The sequence below is a fragment of the Protopterus annectens genome, chromosome 11.part0, assembly GCF_019279795.1.
Source record: "Protopterus annectens isolate FY-2018-M chromosome 11.part0, PAN1.0, whole genome shotgun sequence".
Classification (NCBI taxonomy): Eukaryota; Metazoa; Chordata; order Ceratodontiformes; family Protopteridae; genus Protopterus; species Protopterus annectens.
In genome coordinates, this window is record NC_056745.1 from 847908162 (window position 1) to 847934211 (window position 26050).

General features: G+C 38.9%; 1 protein-coding gene across 4 annotated transcripts in view; it reads left to right on the top strand.

Moving 5' to 3' along the window:
- The window catches only part of CACNA2D1 (calcium voltage-gated channel auxiliary subunit alpha2delta 1), a 3475830-nt gene that overhangs the window by 1715664 nt on the left and 1734116 nt on the right, over positions 1-26050 (top strand). The window lies entirely within an intron of this gene.

Here is a 26050-nt window from a genome sequence, read left to right on the forward strand (position 1 = left end):
TTAATCTTATATAATGTATATATATATATATATATATATATATATATATATATATATATATATATGCACACACATCCCAACTTACTTGATAATACTAAATCAGGAGGTAGAAGTTCAAATGAATGATTGCCATAGAATATCCTTATTAAAACTGCTGAAATTGTGGTATTATTTGAAACCTGCATTGCTTCCATTAATTTTAATAAAGTGTATCTGTGTTCTGTAGTATGTTTTAAAGAACTCTAAGAAGGTTTTATTGTACAAATTTCCCCCAAGAAACAGTTCTCTTATGCCCCTCTGTTAAACTGTGTAACTATTTCACTATTATGATTTGTATTTTTGCATCTGTCTGTAACATGTTCCAAAATCCTGTCCTTCCTAGTTTAATATTTTTTCCCATTACAGCATAATTTGCATGATCAAGTAATGTTATACAACAGAAATGAAGAATTGCAATTAAAAAAAAGTTCCATTTCAACAGGCATCTCATTGGTTATCCAGTATTTGTGTGGCAAAATATATTTACAAGATATGCAATGGGGCCAGAGAGCAAAGAACTGTTCACTGTCCCCATTGCATATCTTGTAAATATATTATTCTAGCCACAGTGTTGGTATAATAACCAGGTAAAAGTCAGTAACTCACAATTATGCCTACTGAATATGACACTGTGGAAGCTGTCAAGATTTTAATTCATTCTGAATCCAGTGACAGCACCTTCAGACTTGCTTTTATTTCCATTACTTCTTTGGCTATATATGTATATTGAATGATTTGCTTGTGCAAGCTTCACTTACCATTTCCAGCTTCATTATTCTTAATAATGTAACTCTATTTTTCTGTTATTCAGAACAGAAAACTGCATAATCTTTGTATTTTTGCCAGGTGTTTCAGTGATATGTGTAATATTAGAGGCTTTTTGTCTAAGTTGTCTCCTGTTCATGAATGATTAGATGCCGTGGGTGTGTCACAAGCTTTCATTATGCAAACTCCTTTACTTAAGGTATAACTGAAAGAAACAAATGTGTATTTGCAAAGTTCAGGAAATCACGAGACAATATCAGATAATCTTCAACAGGTGAAGGTGCCTGCATAAATATTCTTAGGTGCATAGATATGTACCTTTGCTGGACCTACAAATGTGACAGCTGATTTTACCATTCACTTCCCAAAGGGTCCCCTGAGCCTGCAGAATTATTTTGTGATATATTTACATAATTTCAGAACAAAATATTGGAAAAGACCTCAAGTCCAATGACATTTCTTTTCAATTTTTAAGTGCTTTACTTATCTAGTCTTCTTTAAAGGAGTGCCTTAAAATAAAATGAATCAACAGACCCAGGAAATTACATACCCATAAGCTTGGCTGGTCCTATATGCAAGGTCATAGAAAGAATAATCATGGACCTGATAAATAATGACAGAGGAAACCTCCAAACACTGGACTCAAACCAGTTCACCTTTGTCAAGGGCAGGTCACGCCTGCTCAGTCTGGTGGACTTCTCTGAGAAAGTCACTAGGGCCATGAATGAGGATACAACAGTACATACTGCCTACCTTCACCTGGCTAAGGCATTTGACACAATTTCCCATTCAGGTATTATTGATGAATTCCTAAAACTGGGCATAAATCCTTAGGTCACTACATGTATAGGCAGATGGCTCATGGATAGGACATGTGTTGTTAGAATGGCTTACTCAAGATCCAGTAAGAGGCTACTTACTAGTTTTGTGCCATAAGACTCAGTGCTGGGGCCACTCTTGATTGGAATATACATCTCTGACATCAAGGCTAATCTAGAAGCTGACCTTTGGCTGACTAAGTCTGCTGACAACTGCAAGTGGGAGGCAATCACTGAATCCCCCAACTATGTTAATATCCTTCAGAAGGGTCTGACTCAGACAAATGATTGGTGCCAGAGCCATGGCCTTAACTAAATGAAAAAAAATGCATACTCATACCCTTTGGGAAGACAAATGTCCATGCAAATTACAACATTGCCTCAAAGAGTATTCTCAGGGTTGAGAGATCTAGGTATGCAGATAATAAATAGCAGCGTTAACTTTGACTGCCATGTGTCTACAGTGGTGAGAAAGTCCTTCTGTGTGGCACAGCTTATATGTAAAGGCATGGCATCCAAATCCAAGGAAATTACAGTCTCGCTATACTCACCCCCCTCTGCTGACCAATGTTCGAATACAGTGCACCTTTGGGCATGTACTTGACTAGGTACTTGCAAAAGCTGGAGTGGCCTCAGAGGTTCCTTAAAAATGAGGATGTAAACATGTTCTATGCAGATAAATTAAAGACCTTTCCATTTACTCTGTCTCCTATCTACTATTAAGGGGTAATCTATGACTAATCTATAAGCCACTGACAAATCCGCAAGACAAACTGCACAAGGGTCACACAATTTAGGGATCTAAATTTGGTCTGTGACACAAACAAAACATGCTGGAGAGACACATGTGTGTCTCAGAGATTACTGCTTCTCTGGAACAAGCTTCCTTTTTACTTAAGGCAGATCCCTTCCCTGACCATCTTCAAATGCAGTTTGGACTAATAGCTGGAGAATCATAAATTCTCTCCTGGGATGGTGTCCTTGTCCCTTATGGACAGGGGTGGTCTGTAAAATGCCCAAAGGCACAGACACAAGCCTAAGCCATCCCCTAGTACTTATGGGATCAAAAATTGGGTAAAATCCAGGAAATAATGGCTAGGCTTGTAAGGGCTCTTAAGCCATTAACCTAGTAATATCTTATGAACTTATGAATCTATGAAAGAACATTGTATCCATTGTTGATATAGACACCTTTAGAATGGATGATTTCTCTTACTGAGAATCACCTTATCTCACCACCTGTGAGGAGGATTTTAAGTACTTTCTGCTTCATTAGCAAATATATTTAATATGCCCTTCATTAGTTGTCTCTTTGTAATTCTGACTTAACTACACAGTTTCCAAATCAGAGAGAAATATTCCTGCCAAACCAATGGACTCACCAACATAGCAAAATTCTTCTAATGCCAAACTGAAGTTACTACTGCTCAGTGCTAGGAATCGTAACAGGAAACTGGACTCCCTGGCAACTCTCGTCACCCTGAAGAATGCTGATGTCTGTGCAGTTACAGATACAGTTCAAGGCTGTGGAGAGCACAGCAGTAGTGCAAGCCTACATTTCCTATCACACATTCAGACTACCCTCTGCTGGTGTGAAAAACAAAAGCAGAAGGTGTTTCCATTTACATAAAAAACAATCACACCTCAAAATTACTTATCCAGATGACCATGAGTTAAATTCCAATTAAATCACCACTAGCTACAGGTCTCCAACCATGAACCATGAAAACCACTTTGGACAACTGAAGTTACTGGAATCACTTAACATTCAGCCCAACTCACTACTCACGGGAAACTTTCATGACCACTAATATGCCGATTCAGATATTCCTAGACTTTGTCAATGCAAATGGTCTTGAACAACTGGTCTGCCCTCCCACTAGGGTCACAAATATCTTTGACATAGTACTCACAAACATGGGGGAGTGTTGCACCCTACTCCCAATATAATGTCCTCATTAGTAAGATCAGATCATAAATTGGTCTCCGTTTGAAATAAATGTAATGGGAGAACCCCCATCAAGTCCTAAAACCCTAAAGAATATTTCCAAGGCAAATTACCTTGTATTAAGTGATAGCGTAGGTAATTTTAAAACTCCTCCTAACCTCAAAAACATGGAGGACTGTGTAGAAGTATACACACAAATGCCAAGTACAACCACTTAAACAACTGCATAGAAGGGGTAGCACCTGATCAAACTAAACTAAGGTCCAACTGGATAAACAAGTCACCCTGGTGGACCCCCTGGCATAAATAAGAGTATGCAACAGAAAGAATACATTTCCGTCCAGAAGAAAGAGGGACGGTGCACAACAGAGAAAAAAAAAAAACTCATTAGTCTTAACAAACAAATTAAGGAACTAGTCAAATTTTCAAAAGGTAAATACCCTCACAATTCAAGGATAACCACAAAGAATTTCTTTAGTTATGTCAGAAATCTTGAGGAAAACTCTGAACAATGTGCTGAGTTGACTGTAGATGGCACTACCAATAAACAGAAGAAATGGCAAACCTGTTGGCTAATAAATTCAACTGAAATATCACCCCCCTCTTCATCTCTGGTCACTCCCCATAAAATCCCCCCCCCACCTTTCCTTTGCCTGTTATCACAAAAGAACACATTGTCACTAGAAACATATTATCACAGGGCCCTGACGGAATGTCAGGGTGCCTATTAAATAGCTTGAAACATGACCTAGCAGACCCACGCAGATCCCTGTTTAACCACTGTCTCCAGACAGGCTTTGTTCCAGCAGAGTGGAAAACAGCAAAAGTCATTCCTCTGCACAAGGGTTGACCATCAGTGGACCTAGGGAGACTACTGACCCACAAGTCTGACTAGCCTCACATGCAAGGCTATGGAGAGGGTAATAATGGACCTGATTAACAATTATATAGGACATTTCCAAGCTCTAGATCTGCCCCAGTTTGGCTTTGTCAAGGGCAGGTCCTGGCTGCTCATCTCCTGGTTTTCTTTGAAAAGGTCACCAAGGCCATGGATGAGGCTAAGTCAGTGCGTACTGCCTACCTTGATCTGGCCAGGACATTTGTCACAATATCCCACTCAGGTATTATAGATAATCTCACAAAATTGGGCATAAACCTCTGCATTACCAGATGGATAGCCAAATGGTTCAGAGATGAGACACATGTTATTAGCGTGGGGGAATCCCCATCCAGCAAGAGGCAAGTCACCAGTGGCATACCACAAGCCTCAGTGCTAGGCCTCCTCCTGTTTGTGATGTAATTTTCAGATGTCAAGGCAAATGTGGATGACCTTTGGCTAACCAAGCTTGCTGATGATTGCAAGTTGAGAGCAATCATTGACAACTCAAACTGTATAGATATCCTTCAGATAGGACTGATGTAGACTAATGATTGGGGTCAGAGCCACAGCCTTAAACAAAATGTGAAGAAGTGCATAATAATACCCTTTGGTAAATCAAATACCCCTGCAAATTACAACATTAATAGCACCCCACCCCCCGTAATGGACCCGGTGGCAAGAAATCTGGATAGTCAGGTAGATAGTAATTGGAACTCTGGTCACCATGTGTCCATGGAGGTGAGGAATTCCTTCTATGAGACTCAGCTTATAAGTAAGGGCATGGCATCAGGATTTATGGATGTCATTGTACCACTGTACTCGGCCCTCATAAGACCAATAATTGAGCACAATTCACCTGCCGCCAGGTACATACAACAGTTGGAACATCTTCAGAGGTTTCTCACCAAAAAATACAGGATATGACCAACATGTCATATGCAGACAGATAAAAATCCCTACCACTGTATTCAGTTTCATACAAATTACTAAGGGGTAATCTATGCCTGACCTAGAAGACAGAATCTGACCCAGCCCTGATTAAAATGTTGCATATTCGCAAAAGGAACTACGTGAGGGTTACCCACTCCAAGGATCTAAACTTGATATCTGACATGAATAAACCATGCTGGAGAGAGAGATATGTGTCCCAGAGATTGCCCCTCTTCTGGAATATGCTTCCTCTTCATGTGAAACAGTACCCTTCCTTGAGCAAATTCAAATCAAGTCTGGTACAATGGATGGGAAATTGCAAATTCGCTCCTTATGGACAGAAGCAGCCTGTAAAAATTGTCAAAACCCCACTTAAGAAAATTTATCTTTCCTCTAGGGATAGAAAATTGGTTAAGATCTGGCTAAAACGGGCCAGGCTTGTAGGGGCCCTTGAGCCATTAGCCTAGTATTCTCCAACGAATCTGTGAAAAACAAAAACAATCAGACAGTACTAGTCACCCTAGTATTACTTATACTCCCAGTAAACAAATGTAAAATAAGTAAATAAAATTACTGAGTTACATAAGAAAACAGTGCAGTCATTCTATTCCTAAGTAAGTTATCGTCTGGTCTTTTGCGAGTTGGTCTCACAATGGGGCCATCCAAGAGCTAACCTAGGGTGTGTTACTGCTTTTATTCTTCATTAATAACATTATTTAAGATGGTACAGATCATATTGTCTCCGTTACAAGCAGACACTCCTTTCTGCTGTTATTTTTTATCCCAGCAGCTGAGTATCATCTGTCTGTTATACCCACCTTAGCCTTCATATTGCTCATCCCAGCCCACATCCTGGGCTGTTGAAGATATCAGAGGCCCTAGTGCAGTGTCATACTGCTACTGGGAAATCCTTCATAAATTCATAATCTCTTAGCCTTCCAACAGTCTTAGAAGATCCACAATCACTGCCTTGAGGAAATGCATGTCTGTTTTAATGCATACTGCTACTGGGGAATCTTTCTTAACTTCTTAGCCCTCCAACAGCCTCAGAAGCTCCGAAGTCACTGTCCTCAGGAAGTGCATGTCTGTTTTAATGCATGCACAACCTTCTGTCTAAGTGGTCCACTGGTTATATGGCATAGAGTTTATCAGGCTGAAACATTGCTTATTACAATGTGGCCAGGTTGCCTCCTGCTCCCAGAATGGGCAATGTTGGCCATTTACTCCCATCCTACCATGTCCTTTCCATCCAAAGCCTAGGTTACTGACACTTGTCTTCTAAAGTGCAATAAGGGCTTTATCACTCTGCATTATAAAGTAATTTAGGTCAAGTTCATTTTTACTCGGTATCTGCAAAATATTGCATGTCAGGTAACTGGAAATGCTTACTGTAATGTTTTGTGGTGCACAAAGTGTTATTTACCTAAAATTTCAGTGGATGTAAAAAACATAAATGTATCTAGTTACACAATAAGTTAGCTATTGATAATACAAGTAGGGCATATACCCATATGGTTTATGATTCAACCAGAATTGTGCATATTTAGGTTTGTAGCATTTTGTCTGTTTTGGATTGTTGTTTTTTGTATTTTAACCTACTTCATACTAAATATCATACATCTAAAATTATATACTTGACACTAAACTGATATACCCGTCTTAAAATTATGTTATACATATTCACCTTGTTCATGTTTATATAATGCTTTCTTCACAGTACTAAGCGCTGTGTTCTTTTATCCTACCGTTAACCATTAACGCTAAATATTAACATTGTTTCAGCACTATTATGCATGATAGTCACACAAAGATTAAGACATGAATACAAGATGAAATTATTTATCAAAGCAAGTACATAATTGATATATCCATAGTTGGAGGAGGCTGAAAAAGAGATAAAATGCTTTGGTAAATTGCATTTAAGGATTGCAGAAGTGTTTAAGGAGACCTCTAAAGCTATTATGTTTTCTTCTGACACTTTGCATATTTCATACTTAAAATATGTGGGCTGCCTAGACTTAAGTTAATGTAATTTCTTGAGAAGCTTTTTTCAAATTCCATGGTAATATTGCAATATTAATGATTTATGAGGAGAAAGATATTAGTCACACATATTTTAAGATTTGCAACTTGAATTCCCTTACTGTTTTACAGAAAAATAATTCTGCATCTGTAAATATTAAATATTTTTTGACATTTGAAACGAAAAACAATATAAGCACTACTGAAAATGTTTCATCTTTTACAGAAGCCACACATATGGAATAAATGTTAAACTGAAATCTTTTTGTCTTGTAATGCCTGTTCTTGGAAGATGATTAGTGATATATATAATTCAATTAAGCTTAAGATTTCTATATGTTTGTACCTTAGGACACAGTACTGGGTTGTCAGACATCCTCATGTCATTAAAGTTTTTTGAAAGTATGCCTGAGAAGACCACAGAATGTTATTATTATTGATCTGAAATAGAAAAATATATAGTTTCATTATAAATACATCTGTGTCTGTGGTCTGATTAGCATAGGACTCCCCCATGTAAAATAGCATTATATTTCTTCTTGTGAAACAATCCAATTGAGATGGCCTTTATAATTTTCTTTACATTATATAGGGAGAGAAAATCAGCTAAATTTAAAATCTGGAATGTTAGTTTACTATATATGTATATCTTCCATCACAATATGTTGTTCTGATCATTTACATTGATTAGCTATAGCTTGGTCACAACAAGCAAGCTTTGTTGCTCATTTAGGCAGCTTCCACTATGAGTGAGTGAAAGTGAATATACCAAGAACTGGAATCCCCATACTGCATTTGCTGAAAAAAACTCTGCTAGGAAACACTTTTTAAGTGCTCACACTTCCTAAACTTATATATACCAACTCCACAGTCTCACCACCTTAAAGAAAAGGGGAATTCCTCCCAAAAGGACATCACTGCTGGTACAACTTGCCAACAGTGATTTCCTCTGCAGGAACTTCATTCGGCAATGGGTTGATCCTCAGGCAATTGAAGCTCTAGCATTCAATCCCTGTCTGCCACTAGGTTACCTTTGTTGGCCTTATAGAATTCCAAGCTTTTTTTTCTTTTTCCTTTTTAGACAGTCAATGGGTATGAGTGCCATAGAACTGCTAAGCTTGCATAAACCTCTACCATTTCATTCTTTGTCAGGCTTCCTGTCTTGATAATATTCATATGGGTAAGGCTTAGCTATATAAAGTGCTCTGAAAAAAAAAATAAAAACTGTTATAATTTAACCCTCATACTGAAAAAACATTCACTTTTTATAAAACAGTAATTCTACCATACAAGTAATAAGGATATTGATTACCAATCTTTATTGTGCTGTGTTATCGAATGCATATGCATTAGTAGGGGAAAAACTTAAGTAAAATGGTACTTTACATACAGTTACTGAATAAGTAGTTCTGAATACTCCCTAAAATTTAGAAATATTCTCACTTTTTATGTAAATTACCTACTATATGGAGAAAGACCACATCATTGGCTCATTAGTATATGTTTGAATCACACTTTTTTAAAAGTAACTATGTCAGACCTGTGTTGGTGGTGATGCTTACCCTGATAGCCCATATATCATGTTGGCAAAAGCACCCCTTCTACACTTGCATAAAATTTGTGTTTTTTCTGGCAACTCACTGAAACTTGAAGTCACTAAATAATGACACACATTTGAGTTTCAGAGTTGATATCCTTAGGAAAATGCATGCTAATGCAAAACCTATAGTTTAGAAGAGGACTATTTAAAATCTGTCCCTATTTTTGGGCTTTTTTCACTCCATTAACTTATACTTTGTCAAGGTTTCTTGCTCTAAGAGACTGAAAGGTATGATACACTTGTGCTGACATACAGACACAATGACACAGACAGACACACACACTCCCAGTTATTCACACACACACACACACACACACACACACACACACACACACACACACACACACACACACACGCACACACACACACACACTCTCTTGATTACCTATAAGATACATCTAGTGTGACTACCCAGACAGATACGCATATACTCACATGCACATATGCAAATTCGTTTGATTTCAGTTATGCCCCCAGCAGAAAAGTGCACACATTTCCAGACGCATATACATACTATCAACTCCCTCCCATCTCTCAAATATACAGATTTTTGCAGAATGTCCAGATATTTGCCTCATATTTTTGGTCCATTTTTCATAGAATTGTGTTTTTTGGCAAATCAGTGGGAAATCATTAAAGACTGAAGTCAGAAAACAGTGAAAGACCTTTTAGTTTCAGACTTTATACCCTTCAGAAAATTCATGCTAATGGAAAACCTGTTAGCTATCAACTTTTTAAGTTTGCAAGAGCAGTATTTAAAAATTTTCACTATTTTTGGACCTTTGTTCCCCCATCATTTGTGGTTTACTCCAGATTTGTTGCACTAAGAGGTTGAGAGGTATGCCCCTCCACACACACCTTTGCTGAACTTACTTGCACTATGATGGCTTTAATTGTAGTGAATGGGTGACCTCCATTTTTTTACTATGTTAACTTATTTCTCCACCCATAGAAATGTATGCAGCCAATGACTGCTCATTAGAATAAATCAGGAGAAGCAGTCATTTGTGGGTAGTACACAAGGCTAATTAACATGATATGCCCTCCTGGGTTAACTCATTACAAAATGGATCATCCAGTGGGATAACCATCCACCCTGCTATTCTCGCTAATGGGAAACGTTAACAACACGACACTCTATGAACTGGAGAAGGTGACCATTAAAGAAAAAACTCTAATTTTAAAGCTTCCTGTTGGCAACAATGCTTTTCTGAATCCTAGGAAGGAACTCTTTTAATTCTTTATATGTATGTTCAATAACATTTGTAGTTCTACCACACCCTGGGAAAGGTAATCTTCTGTTCCTTTTTAGGGTCTTGAATGTGCTATAAAATTTCAGGGCCCCTTAAAGAATGGGATGTCATATGGCCTGTAAGTCTGCACCCTAAAGTGTCCTCACATTTTGTGCAGTTATGGAAAATAACAAATGCAATGCTGGATCACTTAAGATATTACAGTTATTATAACTGTATAGTATATTATATATTATAACTGTATAACATTAGACAACCTCGACAGAGTGCTGCTCGCTATATTTTTATCTGACTGCATAACTGTCTTGAGGTTTCTTCTAACAGATTTTTTCCAATTGGCTAAGTATCTGCATATATTAATAGTTGGTTCAAGACATTTTCCTGCATACAGAAGCTGTTTGCTCAGTTTGTTTTTTGCAGTCTTTGTAATATACCTTTACCATCTCAAAGTGTTTACTCCTCTCTGTACTCTTCTTTTCTAGACATAACACCACTCTTAAGTATTCAACTGCGGTACCAGCCTTATCATTCTTATAAGAAAAGCGCAGTCCGGGTCTGAACTGTCTGCAAACAGCTACAGTTAACTTTGAGTATGTGTCTACCTGTTTCAGCCAATATTCATTTTCCCCTGGAGAGCACTCTGCTTTGGCTTGTAAGCAGCCCCTCCCCCCCACACACACACACACTCATCTTCCACTTTCTCTCTTATTCCCTTCTGTTAGCAGATAGTATCCATAATTTGATCAATACTGTGTGTTTGTTAATTTAAACTGAGACCACAGTGGCCTTCTGATACAAGGTTATCCTGTTTTTCCACCTGAAAATAGTTAAGAAATGACTTACAGTTTCAGAGCAGTTCTTGGTCAATTGTGATTGTTTCTCAAACACTAACTTGTCTTTGCTTTGGCTCATTAGCAGCAGTATAAAGAACTGCCTGCTCACATCTTTGTTCTCCCCTCCCCCTTGCCTGTTTATTACCTTAAGACAATCCCAAAGTTAATAAATATTACCTGTGGCAGGCACCATTTTTTAAAACTACAATCACCCTTGTCACTATTATATGTTCATTCATCAATTAACTCTGTTACCTGATTGTTTCCAGCCCCCTCATAAGAGCAACTAACAGGGTCTCTACCCGCTACGCTCCCCGCCCTGCCCCAAATTCCCTACCACCCCCAGTGGCCCCACCTTTATTACACTCACAAACCCCTCCCATCTTTCCAGTAGCCAATCACAGCGCTAACCCAAGACTACCTCCTCCATCTTCCCACTACTATCACACCTCCTCAACTAACATGTACAAGCATACCTTACCTATGCTCACGGCATGCACTCTCCTTGCATATCTTACATCCTACCAAAGCTCTATCATTCCCGCACTCAACCACTACCACTGTACTACTACTCACACCACCACTCATGTCTCACCCTCACTCAGCTCCCCTCCCACCAACTCAAGAACCATCCCTATGCACCCCCACATATTCTACCAACTATATTACTCAAACATAAAGCATCCCTACAACTTAACATAGTAACCCTCCCACCATACCTATTACCCAAAGAGCACAATCATAAAGTTTCCCTTATAAACAAACACATTCAAAAACTGAGAAAACTAATAACCTCATGCATATCAAAACTAGCCCTAAGTGGAGATATCCACCCCAACCCTGGCCCTACCATCTCCAACCCCAGTCCTCATAATCAGAGCAGAAACCACAACTTCTCCCGTATTACAGGCAATAGAAAGCCAAATGACTTCCTTCTACTAAGCCTAAATATTAGAAGTATATCCAACAAAGTCCATGAACTCCATGCCACCATAGACTTGTACTCCCCAGATATAGTCATCCTGACAGAAACCTGGCTAAAACCTCACATTACCAGTGAGCAAATACTCCCTACAGGTTATGGCATACTAAGAGTAGACCGGCTAAACAAGAAAGGAGGCGGTGTAGCTATAATATTTAAACAGCATCTAAACATCCAGATCTTAAAATCGTCAGCTCCACAAATAGGCAATGAAGAAATAATATATACCAACCTCAAAATAAACCAAAACAAAACCATCAACATAATTGGATGCTACTTCCCACCTGGCCAAAATATCCTTCCACTAGAAAACCTCCTCAGCTGGTCTATCCACCATCTCCCCCAAGAAACTATCATTTTAGGTGATTTCAATATTGACTGGCAATCCTGTTCTGGCAACCATCCAACCCATCATGTAAACCTTCATGGCTTCACCCAACTAGTCCATTCAACAACCAGGATAAATAAAAATTCCAGCAAGCACACTACCCTGGATTGGATACTAGTCAGTAGAAGCCCCCAGTCATATATATCAGGCTGCTTATCAGATAACCTCAGTGATCACTCCCTAACATTCCTACTGAAAAAAATACATATACCAAGCTAAACCTGTCGTCTACCATCAGATACATAAAAAAATAAACTTTAACCCACTCACATTCATCTCATTCCTCAAAGAATGTAACTGGCATCCTCTACAGTACCTCAGTCTTGATGACGCAGTTGCATTTTTTAATACTACCTTCCTGAGCATCCTTAATTACCATGCCCCCATAAGACTTTCCAGAATCAAAGCACAACCCTCCGCATGGCTACAGAAAATCACTAAGTCATAAATAAAAAACAGGGATAAAGCCTGGAAGCACTGGCGCAAAACCAAGACCCCCTCAACTAGACAGAAATTCCTAGAACTATGCAATAGAGTCAAAAAGCTAATAAAACAGGACAAATTCCAATACTACCAGTCTGCCCTAGACTCCTCCGAACACAGCCCCAAACAATTCTGGTCCTCCATAATCTCCATCCTCCACCCAGGTAAAGTCAGTACCCCTCCTCCTAACACCCCTCACTCCTCAGAAAATATTGCTACCTTATTCAACACACACTTCACACAAACCATACTATCACTAGCTAAACACACAACCCCCTCCCCTCCAACCCGCACCTTCAACTACTAATCTCCCCACTGCCTTCTCTTTTTCTCCTGTACCTACCTCCAACATAAAAAACTCTTAACTAAACTTAAACCCACCAAATTAGCAGCAGACAACCTCCCAAGTGAATACCTACAAATCACAGCTGATGCTCTGGCCTACCCAGTATCCATCTTGATTAACCGATCTCTGTCAGAAAGTTATGTTACCACACTGTGGAAAGTATCACATATAATTCCCCTCCACAATGGCGGACCCTCCACAGAACTAACCAATTACCACCCCATAGCTATTCTCTCTCCACTCTCCAAAATACTGGAGAGATGTATACACTCTCAGGTATCAGACTACCTCCTTAATAACAACCTCCTTTCCAATACTCAGCAAAGTTTCTGACCAAACTATAGCACCACCACTGCCTTACTCTCCTTTACTAACATTATCCTTCAGTATAAAAACAATGGCTATCTCTCCTCTGCTACTTTCCTAGACCTATCTAAAGCATTTGACATGGTCCCACACAAACAACTTATCTCTGTCCTCAATAACCTATTGTTCTCACAATCAGTCACCAACTGGTTTCAGAGTTACCTGTCTGACCACCAACAATCCGTTGTATGACATATCTCCCCAACTACCTGTCTCCATAGGGGTTCCCCAAGGATCCATCCTTGGACCGCTACTCTTCTCTGTTTTCACAAATAATCTAGCTTCTGCCACCACACATGGCACACTCATACAATACGTAGATGACTCGACCATCATTTGCTCAGCCCAGTCCCTACCCAAACTGCAAAAGTCACACAGGAAGGCTTTTCCTCTGTTGAAACTTGGTTATCCGATGCCCAGTTAATACTTAACCCAAATAAAACTAAACTACTCATCTTCCAACCCACCAAACATACTCAAAACAACTCTCACTTTAACATCACAGCAAAAGACAACACCACTATATACCCAACTGAACACACCAAATTGCTAGGTGTGGAAATAGACAATAAACGAAAATTTGACATTCACATATCCATGACCATAAAAAAAGTCCAGAAAAAACTAGGAGCATTATACAGAAATAAGCATCTTCTCACCAAGCAGCAAAGATTTCAATAGCAAATTCCCACCTTATCTCCACCCTACTTTATGCCTCTCCAATGTTTACCAACCTAAGGCAATGTGATCTAAACAAGCTAGAGACCTGCTAGAACAAAATTGCCAAATTCGCCACAGGGGCATCCTACCATAGTCACCACTGTCTCTCACTTGCTGAACTGGGCTGGTTTGAACTCCCTCACCTCCTTCAATGGTATTAACTCTCACTCGCCCACAAACTAGTAAACCATCAACTAAATGTCCCATCCCTCCAGAATCTACTCCAAGCCTATCGCACCACCAGACCACTAAGATCCAGCAACAAAAATCACTTGCAGATCACTAAAGCCAATAACTCTGCTGGTGAAGCACTATTCTCTTGCACCATAGCCAAATTATGGAACTCCCTCCCACCCACAATTACCTCCATACCATCATGCACCCACTTCAAAACTTTACTAAAAGCGCACCTAAAAATATGCTGGCTATGCCCTTGCAACTCCCACTCTAATATCACCCACCCTATCCAACCACTACCTTTCTTTCCACTCCACTAACTACCTTGATTATAGCAAGCTCAGATGCTCATAAGCCTAGTACTTATACAGCAGGAACTTCTTATTTTAACATTTGTTAATGTCTGTCATGTACTTCACAGATAAAGATTCTAGTTGTCTACTGATGTACTATGTTCTTCATCTGTAAATATGTTGTAAGTAATTGCTATGTAAGTTGTTAATCGCTATGTAATCCAATGTAACTACTGTCTGTTTATTTTAACTGTGGAGCTTTTCTCCCTGGGCCTCCGCTGAAAATGGACCTATGTCCAGCCGGACACTCCCAGTCAACAAATATAAATAAATAAATAAATAAATAAATAAATAAAACTGAAATAACTATTATAACTAGACTCGTAAGACTGATTAACCCACATCAACTTTAATTTCATACTAAAAATGTTCTGGGTTTCATCTTAATTAATTTGAATAAGTATATTTGTTACATGTATGTAGTTTAGTGACTAAGGTAATAAATTGTTAATAGACTGTATTCTCTAATCCTAAATTGGTAGTAAAAACCCAGTATAAGCAATTCACCTAAGAAGACCTAAGAAGACCAATGTAGTTACCCATAAATGATTCTTATTTATTGAGCCTTATCTCTTAAACACAATGAAAATATACCAACTATCAAATAAGTAAGCATGTAAATAGCATATTATATGTGTGCTTCTGTTCTCATGCTGCAAAGTAATAGCTTTATTTTCTTTTGTTACTGATGCCCATTATGCAATTATTCCTGACTTTGGGAAAAATGACACATTTTGTTTGGGGAGAAAAATGAAAACGTGAAAACTAGTATATCATCTTAATTTATTCTTGGTTATCATAGTGTTGCTACAGGCTCCCTTATACATGCTTTAGGTGAAATTGCTCAAGCATCAGTCAGTAGCAGAAATAAAAAAAAATGAAAAGCATACACTCCGAAGGCTGTTTCCACATATAATCATTGCTGGGATGATTTCTAATTGTGCATCTGTAATGATTCACTTTCTTCTCCCTTCTTTGAGTTAGTGCTACCATCGGGGTAATATATATAACTTTGTAGGGTCATGTATCTCACAATGGGAGGTTCAGGGTGCTTACTCCCCCAGCAAAAAGGATTTTTTTTTGTCCATTTGGAATGCTGACTTTCAGGAAATTGGCATTTCATAGTAGAACCACTATATTACTGAAAGAATTTGCTCTATCACAGATGATAACATCAAAATTGCATTCAGTATTTTATCTTGGAATCTTCTGCCCTTTCTTAGACTTACTGTAGCTTTTAGCTTTGGCCAGAAAGCACTAACAAGAAAATGAGTAAAACCTTCAGATACAACCTCTTTTTAGGTTTATATGTGTAGACTAGGTTACCAGCTACTAGGGCCCTTATAAACCTAGCTGTGCAACCCAGATGAGAGCCACAAGTTATGTTTTAGGCAGAAAAGTAGCTGTCTCAACCAGTGCTTTGTGCAGGTCCCATGAACTAGCACCCCCAACCCCCCAGTTCTCCCCCAACCCTACCCCAACCCTCCTTCTGCACAGTTAAGTAAAAAAGTTGCTACAGTTTATATCCTGCTTGCATGGAGTACTGCAGTGCTCAAGTTTTACTTAACAAAAAAAAAATTGCTCTTTTAAACTTTAGCAACAGTTGCAGCAGTTTATATCCTTTTTGCATGGAGCACTACAGCTCTCAGGTTTTAGTTAAAAAAATAAAAATCATTGTTCTTTTAAACTGTAACAAATTGCTTGGTAGAAATTTAGCTAACAGGTACTACAGTTTATAACCTGCCTGCACAGAGCACTACAGTGTTCAGGTTTTAGTTAAAAAAAAAAACAAAACAAAAAAAGATTTTCCTTCACTTTTATGCTGCAGCAAATGCTTGCTGCAGTGTAGCAGGCAACTGCTGCAGTTTAGATCGCACAGGGAGTGCTACATCTGTCGGGTTTGACTGCAAATGCAATACTGGCTTTCAAAAAATTGCACTAAAGAGAGATCGGGATTATGAATGGCCCCTGACTGCACAACCTAACACTTTGCGCCTAGGGCAGTTGCCCCTCTCACCCCATCCTAGCTACACTACTAGTTTTAGACATTTATACAGGGGATGATTTTTGGTTATGATGTAATTAATGGGCTACCTCTGATCATCATAAACATACGTACCAGACCAGGGTTGACTTTCCAATTTCCCATCCAATGCTCCAAGTTATACTCATCAGCAGTTCACTTGTCTTTTTCTTGCAATTATGTGTGACAAGTTTATAAATGTATAAATTTACATTGTCTGACTGGATTCAAAATTTGAAATACTAGATAATACATAAACAATGACTTTGAACTGATTTCTGTTGCAGACATCCAGCACTAAATCGTGGTAGTGGTTTCCTTTACGAAGCACAGAAGTAGTACAGAAGTCAATACAAAAGTAATTTATGTTGCATAGGCAATTAAAAAAAAAACTGCAACCATGTATCAGAATGCCTTTTTTTCAGACATAGCAAGTACCCAGAAAATTAAGAGAAAGAGCACAAAGAAGCATAGCTAGCATGTACATTGTGCCATATGTATGAACGAGTGAATGTATAAGGGTACACTAAGTTAGGAAAATGTCAGAGCTTCAAATGTTCTCTTCTCCCAACTACTGTTCATTGAGACCACAGGGGTGAACATTTCATTCAGCTGACGCTAATTTCACCGAGTGTCACATCATCATATTGCCATGGCTGGCTAGCATCGCAGACATTACAGTACCCAGTGAATAAGAAAAATAAGCAGAAAAGAACACTCACCCGCACACACCACAACAACGACTTTTGCAGGGGGTCCTTCCCCCAGCCGCTGCTAATTATGTATACCAACTCCAAAATCGCACTGCAGTGGGGAAAAGGGCAAACTTTCTGATCCTTACTGTAATGTAATCTCAATCAGAATGACAAAGCAGTTTTTATGGTGTGTGTTTGCAGGAGAGTGTTCTTTTCTGTTTGCTCCTGTGGTTTTGATGAATAGTCAGGAAAGAGAACCTTCAATGCTTTGACATAGACTCTACTAAGTGTACATGATCTGTATTTAAGGATATGCCTACCAAATCTTTTGTGTTGTCTATTCACTCAAAAGTATTATACCAAGTGTACACATAGTCTACACTTTGTGGTAACCTGTATGGATCCCTCTCAATATTTAAAGTTGCAAGAAAATCAGTAGGAAAACTAAAATAAGGAGGAAGAAGGTAGGAGTAATGTTTGTGTTGTCTGTTCACTCAGAACATGTGCATTTAGTGAACATTTCGTGTAGGGGTTCATTCTTGTACGTCTGGTACATACTTGTCATGTATGAAAAGAGTAACAACAGTAACATTTATATATACTCTTTATTAGTTATGAACAAGATAAAAACACTCATGTATTTCTAAACAGGTATACCAAATACTTCATCAATGGCTAGTCTATGAGCTTCAGTGCACATTTGGTTTGAAATTTAAATTGTTTTATAACCAGAGATGCTATCATTTATAGTCTGAGACATACGTCCATGGTAATATTATAAAAAGTTAAGAAAGTTAAGACATCTCCCCAAACCATTTGTATTTTTCATTTGCACTTATACTTTATAACTCCTTATCATAGGTTTATATGTGTGTAACAGGCTAACGGCCACTGGGGTCTTTATAAGCCTAACCATGCAACCCAGATGTATCTGACAAGTTATTGCACCTTAGATGTTATTTTAAGGGGTGAATGCTAGTTAGGGCATGATTTAATGGCTGCCTTTGCCCATCAAAGACATAGGTGTCAGACCAGCTTAGGTTTGGGTAGGACCCTGCTTGACATGGATGGGAAGCCTGTTCCAGAGAATAGATATTCTCTGAAATACATTCTTGTCCCTACAGCATGTCTTGTTTAAGTAAAAAAAAAGTTTCAGTTCTTATATCTTGTAGTTCTGGTGCTGGCCATTTTGTAGATATCCAAGGATCCCTTGCATGTCAGGTATAAATTACCTCTCAGCAGTCTATATGAAACAGAGCACAGAGATACAGCTTTGAGGTGCTCTACATAGGACATTGTGTTTACACTCCATTATTTTTTCTTGAGTAACATCTGTGGACATTCCAATTGTTGCGTGTACCTGGCCAGGTAAATACTGATGAAGGCGTTATACTCAATGATAGGTCTGGTAAGGGCTAAGTACAATGACAGGATGACTTCCCAGGACCTAGACGCCATGCCCGTACATATCAGTAGAGTGACATAGCATGACATGAACACATGTTGGTCGAAAGCATGGTGACTTCCCGGGACCTAGATGTCATGCCCTTACTTATCAGTAGCGTGACATAGCATGACATAGACACATGATGGTCGGAAGCATGGTGACTTCCCAGGACCTAGATGTCATGCCCTTACTTATCAGTAAAGTGACATAGCATGACATAGACACATGTTGGTCGAAAGCATGTTGCTGTCTACATGAGTCCCCACATCCATGACTACTATGTCTACTTTTAGGGGTGTTTTGTCACTGAGGTAGTTTCTCTAGATGGCCAATTTTCCAAAAAGTACTATTATACATTTTTTGGCACTGAGTTTTAAGCAGTGACTTTGGTGCCAGTCATATATCTGTATTAGACTTTCCTGCACGATGTTAGTAGATATTGGCCTTTACTATCAAAAAAAAGATGCCAAAGAGGAGCGGACACAGCACATAGCCCTGATGGACTCCACCGGTATCCAGTCTCTTTTGTGGAGGAGATCTCTCCAGTCCTAACTTTCTGGGCCCTGTCTGTGAGACAGCTGGCTATCCAATGTGTTATACAGGGTGCTTTCCTTATTCCATGAGTTTATTTACAGTGCCCAAGTGGTGTATTGTATCACATGCCTTAGGTAGGTCAACATATGCAGTAGCACCATCTGCCCTCATCCATTGCCTCTGTGATCTTTCTCAAAGAAGTCCACAGGTTCAGTAGGCTTGACCTGCCTTTGACAAAACCAAACTGGGTTGAGTCTAGTATCTGAACATTTCCTATGTGATTGTTAATCATTTCCATGATAATTGTTTCCGTAGCTTAGCCTATGATACTAGTCTGACTACTGGATTTGTAGTTCCTGGGATCCATTGATGGGTCTCCCTTTTGCAGGATCACTTTCTTAATTGCCTGCATAAGTTCATTCTCTAAGCATGTCTTACTAATCTTCCTTGTTCCCCACAGGGAATGTTTCAGCTTCACATTCCAGAATTCCTGATATTCTCATTTCTATATCTTTACATTCCATGTTATCATTATGAATCCAGTATAGCTAAAACAAGCAAACAATTTATTTATTTTTATTTATTTGACATATGGTTACTGGGACAGTCCACCTGAGTCAAAAGAATCTGTTTTCAACGGAAGCCTGGGGAGAAAATCTCCAACTACAGACCATGATTTTCTGACAGATAGTGAACATATTACAACATTTTTGTTTTATTTTTATTTATTTATTTTACTGACTGGGATAATCTGACTGGATACATGTCCATTTTCAGTGGAGGCCCGGGGAGAAAAGCTCCAAGGTCAGCAATTTAGATTAAAAACATACAGTAATTACAATAGTTAACATATCTAAGCAAGCAGTTAAGTTTAAGATACATTATTTACAGAGGTTACATTCAAAGGCAAATTATAGAATGTTCCAGGGTTAAAGAAAATCCTGAGAGTAGGTCACATTAAGTAACACACTTCAGCTAGAAATACTATTAACTCATACAGTAAGTTGCAGATGCAATATATACAGTGGTTACATACCTAAACACATTTAGAGTTAAACAAAGTAAAGGTCAGGATAGTGCCACAGGTAAGCTAAAAATTGCTGTTTTTGTCTCATTGTCAAGGAGAGTTAGTCAGGTTTGCTGCACTGACATAGCCAGTTTAATGTCAGATGTTGTTTGAGTCTAGTCTTGAATTGACTCAGGGAGTTGAGAAAAGTAATTTCGGTTGGGAGAGAGTTCCAGGATCTGCCTACAGAGTTTGTGAAGAGAGAGTCACCAGCGGAGTTATTAGTTTTGATAGTCTGGACTAGTAATTTATTAGAGGATCGAAGAGGTCGGGGATTGTGATAGGGGGTGATAATATTTTTAAGAGCAGGATTGTTATCTCGATTGTAAAGGATTTTATGGGCAGTAATCATGAGGTTATAATGGATCAAGCTGGGTAATTCTAGCCACCCAAGCTGGTTTAGGTGAGTACAATGATAAGTCCTATAAGACAAGCCAGTGGCAAATCTGGCAATATGGTTATAGCAGATAGAGAGTTTGTTAAGGACAGATTTGTTTAGATTGGAGAGTATCGGGGATGCATACAGAAGAATTGAAAGTAGGTGAGGGAGAGCTATGGCACATCTAACAGGAGGGGTTAAGAAGACTTTTATCCTGTAAAGTTAGCCTAGTTTTTTATTGATGGTCTTAATGGATTGATTAACATGTAGGGTGAATTTAAGATTAGTATCAATGATAACACCTAACAGTTTTGTAGAGGAGTTTGGGGAGATTATTGTGCCTTTGTTGGATTTAATGGTAAAAGTGAATTCAGTAGACCTGTATGTTTGTGAGAAAAGCAACAGTTTTTTTTGGGGGGGGGTTAGGATTAGACGATGACCAAAAATCCAGTTTTCAATTGTGCTAAAGGTGGTTTGTGTAGCTGGCCACAGTTTACTTGGAGATGTGGCTGAGCAAATCAGGGTGGAGTCATCAGCATATTGGACACAGCTGACTTTAGGAGTAGCAGAATAGAGGTCGTTAATGAAGATGGAGAATAAAAGGGGGCCTTGTATGGATCCCTGGGGTACACCTAGTGAGTTGGGTAGGAGTTTAGAAAGTTTGTTTTGCTAAAGGACAGCCTGCTTTCTATCATTCAGATAAGATTGGAACCACTGGATGACTGTAGTATCTAGGCAGAATGTTTTCAGGGTGTGGATTAGTAATTGATGATCCACCATATCAAATGCCTTGGAGCAATCCAAGAAGAGGGCAGAAGATATGTTATTGTTATAGCGATTATGGTTTATGGTATTGGAGAAGGCTAGAAGGGCTGAAGTTGTGCTGTGGTGAGAAGGGCTGAAGTTGTGCTGTGGTGAGGTCGGAAGCCATGCTGGGAGTATGCCATGAGGTTATTCTGAGTTAGGTGATGCATCAGTTGTCTGTGGATACATTTTTCCATAATTTTTGCAAGTGGGGATAATATTGCTATTGGCCTATAATTGGATAACTCAGTAGAGCTACCTCCTTTGTGAAGTGGGATTACATAGGGTATTTTCCAAATAGAAGGGATTTTGGCCTCTGCCATTATTCAATTGATTAATATCGAGATGGGGTAGGCAATGGCATCGGCTGCTATTTGTAGATACTTGGCAGGGAGTTGGCCGGCGGAGAGTGTAGTTGGTTTTAGTTTTTTAATCATGGTACAGATGAGTGAGGTGGCAACTGGTAGGAATTTAAATGTAGGTTGGTTTCTGGGGGTGTTACTTTCATAGCAAGGGGGGCTGGAGGGTAATTGGCTCACTAGGGCTTGAATAGTCTCAGTAAAGAAATGGTTAAAACTGTCGTAGACTTCCTCAGAAGGTTTATCAATGGTGGCTGCAGGGACTGGGGTGAACATTTGTCCAGGATGTAGTAGTTTATTTAAAACTGCCCAGAACTTCTGAGGCTTGTTTTGATTTATTTTCTGTAGTTTATAGTAATAGCTTTTTTTGTCTTGTAGAATGTTTTTTTTTTTTTTGGTGTTGTTCCTTATTTGCCTATATTTAATGTGATCTTAGGGGTCTTTAGTAGTTTGCCATAATGCCCGTGCCTTATTTCTAAGGGTGATATTTAGTTTAGACTCTTTGGATAGCCATGGTGCAGTTCTTGCATTAGTTTTTCTTGAGCGAACGGGGGCATGGGAATCAAGGATTTCTAGGAATTTGTTGTTAAAGTGTGCAAGTGCTTCATCTAAGGAGAGATATTTTAGAATTGACCATTTACATGAGTTAAGCTCTTGTTGGAGTTGGGTGGGGTTAAAGTATATTTTGTTTCTTACCATTCTAAGTAAGGGTTGTTGGGGGTTGATGGCTTTGTGCTTAATAATATAGGTGAGCAGGTGATCGCTTAGGTCATCAGGGAGGGTCCCAGAGGTGTACAGTTGGAGATCACAATTTATAAGTACCCAATCAAGTATGCTTTCTTTTTGGTTCGATTTTCCTATCCTAGTAGGGGTTGTGATGATTGGTGAGAATGCATGCAAGCTACCATGGGTGGTTGGGGAGTCTGAGGAACAGGTATTACAGTCTATGTTAAGGTCTCCGAGTAGTATGGTTTCTTGGGAGTAGTGACATGTTAGCCAGTGAAGGGTATCTTCAAGTATAACTACATTATTACCTGAGGAAATGTACATACAGATTATATAAACACATTTATTTTTATTAATTTGTAGTCTGGTGGCATCTCTGAGTTATTGATTTGAGGTGGTTGTATAGCTTTAATGGTGACGTTCAATGACGATTTATGTAGAACAGCTACCACACCCCCTTTCCTAGAAGCACGACCCAGCCTGTATATGCTATACCCAGGTGGTAGTACTTCATTGTCTGTTATGCTGGGTTTTAACCAAGTTTCAGATAAACAGAGAATCTCAGGGGACTGGACAGCTAGAAGTGCATGGAATTCATATACCTTGTTCTTAATACTTGTGATGTTAAGGTGACAGGCCAGGAGAGAGTTGGTTGGCCTATCAATTATAGGTTTGTAACTTGGATTGCAATTAGGGGGGGTGGGTTTGGCTGAGGTGGATGGGCCAGCGTTGGGGTGGATGACACCACCAAGTGTTAGGTTAGGTTTAAACCTGGTGATGAGTTTCAAGAGTTTATTTATGAGTTTGTAATAGTGTTTCAATCTAGAACTAATGTTTCTAGGATTGACAAGTTGATGGTGTGAGCAAGGTGCAGGGCAGGGCACTGTACTATGACTGGTGAAAGGTGGAAGGGTTTACAGCTGGGGGTGACAGTATGGCCTTTTGGATACTGATATCCAGTTAGAAACTGTTTTTTATATTGCATAACATCTTAGCTTAATATAGAGTAAAGTTGTTGCAGGTTCATGTAGAAACACAGACATCACAGAATTTAACCATTCAAAAAATATATAAAGTGTATACATCTCAGTCATCACAGCATTTAACTATACAAATGTTCCATGTATATACACTATAATACATTCTTATGCTCATAGCCATAGGATGTAGGTACAAGAGATTCTTTCATAATGAAGATGGTTGGTAATTCCCTGTCACCTCTTTTATTTTATTTTGTTACAGTTTGACAGAGTAGTGAGGTATTGGTCAGCTACTACATTATTATAGAATAGGGAAGGTATTACGGGGGAAGAACTGGGAGACTGTGGAAAGTGGTGATAGCTATCTAAAGTAGAGTTGGTTAGGAGGAAAGAGAATGAGGTGAGAATCTTAGCTTGGGGTAGATCAGACAGGGGAGATAAAACAGAGGTGAAGTTATCCAGGAGTAGAGCTGAGCACAGCCATGAATTATTTAGATGTTGTTTTAATGAGGTTTTTAAAACTTCCAGGCTGGGAGCTGTTCCAGTTGATAGGAGGAGAGAGTTCCAAACTTTTGCAACTGAGTAATAATATAGGCTTTGTCTTGGAAGTTTAGATGGCTTAGAGATGGTAAGGAGTTTTTTTTTTAGGGTTAAGGAATAGTTGTGACTTAGTGAGCCAGGTTTCAATGGCAGTAAACATTTGTTGCATGATGGAGAGAAGTTGGAAAAGTGTAAGAGAGGTGCAGATGATAGTAGAGTTATTTTCACATTGTATGAGTGTGCCTAGGGATGAGGAGGAAGCATACAGATTGTAAAGATATTAAAGAGTAAAGATCCAAGAATGGAGCCTTGTAGGACACTAGAGAGATGATGTAGAAAGGGAGATATTGCATTAGACAATTTAATGGCTTGCTTTCAATTGGCTAGGTAACTGTTAAACCACTGTAGGGTGGGAGGTGTAAATCCTAAGTCAGGGAGCCTATTTGGGGTTATGGAATGAGAGACAGTGTCAAATGGTATTGATATGTCGAGAAATAGGGCTGATACAAAGCTACCTGTATCCCTTGCCCTATTTACAGAGTCAGTGAAGGATAGAAGAGCTGTATATTTGCTATGGCCTGGATGGAAATCATGTTGCATGTGTGTGACTAGATTGTATTGCATTACATACTGAATTTGTTGTTGTTGAATACCCTTTTCCAGTATTATAAAGACTGGAAATAGAATGGCTATGGGTCAGAAATTAGTAAGTTGTGTGGAATTTCCCCCTTTGTGAATGGAGATAATATGAGACATTTTGCAAGAACAAGTGATTCTGCGATGGATCTTTTGATTAATATACTTATTGGGTATGCAACGGAGTCAGTAGCTAATTTAAGGTACCAAAGTGGGAGGTTATCTACAGAGGTAGAGCAAGGTTTATTTTCTAACAGTAGTCTTTTTATGAAACTTGTAGGGATGGGTCGAAGAGAGAAAGTGACAGAGTTTTCAGAGTGGGGTCTATGGCTGTTATGGTTAAGAGGTTCAGGGCAAGATGAAGAAACAAGATTGAGGGCAGTGGTAGACGTGGTGGTGGTACAGCTAGAGTTGGGGGTTTTAGAGATCAGGTTGACTATAGATTTTATAAAGTGATTGTTGGACTCATTAGCAGTCTGAGTTGGAGGGGCATGAGGAGAAAGGCAATGCCCCTTTCATGTTGTATGGTTAAGTCAGGATGGTCTGGAAGACCAGAATTTTTGGGGGTTAGTTCTGTGCTCGTGTGGGAGGTGAGTATAGGATAATTGTTTTTGTATGATTATTTGTTCCATGACTTGATTGTGAAGTTGTCTGTAGACTAGTAGATTTTCTTCATTTTTATTTTACTTCCAAGTATCCCAGGCTGTATCCCTTTTATCATTAGACTTTTGCATGCTTTGGATAGCCAAGGAACAGAATTAATTTTAGTATGTAATGTAGCAATAGAATTAAGAATTTGTAGAAAAATCAAAAACAGCTAACAATAAACTGACACTGGGACATGAAATCCCAAGAATAAAGGGAAAAAAAACAACCAGGTAGCACTTGAAGGAAGAAATTTAATAAATCCACAAATTCACACACAGTTTAGTGCTTTTGTCTCATAAAACATCATCAG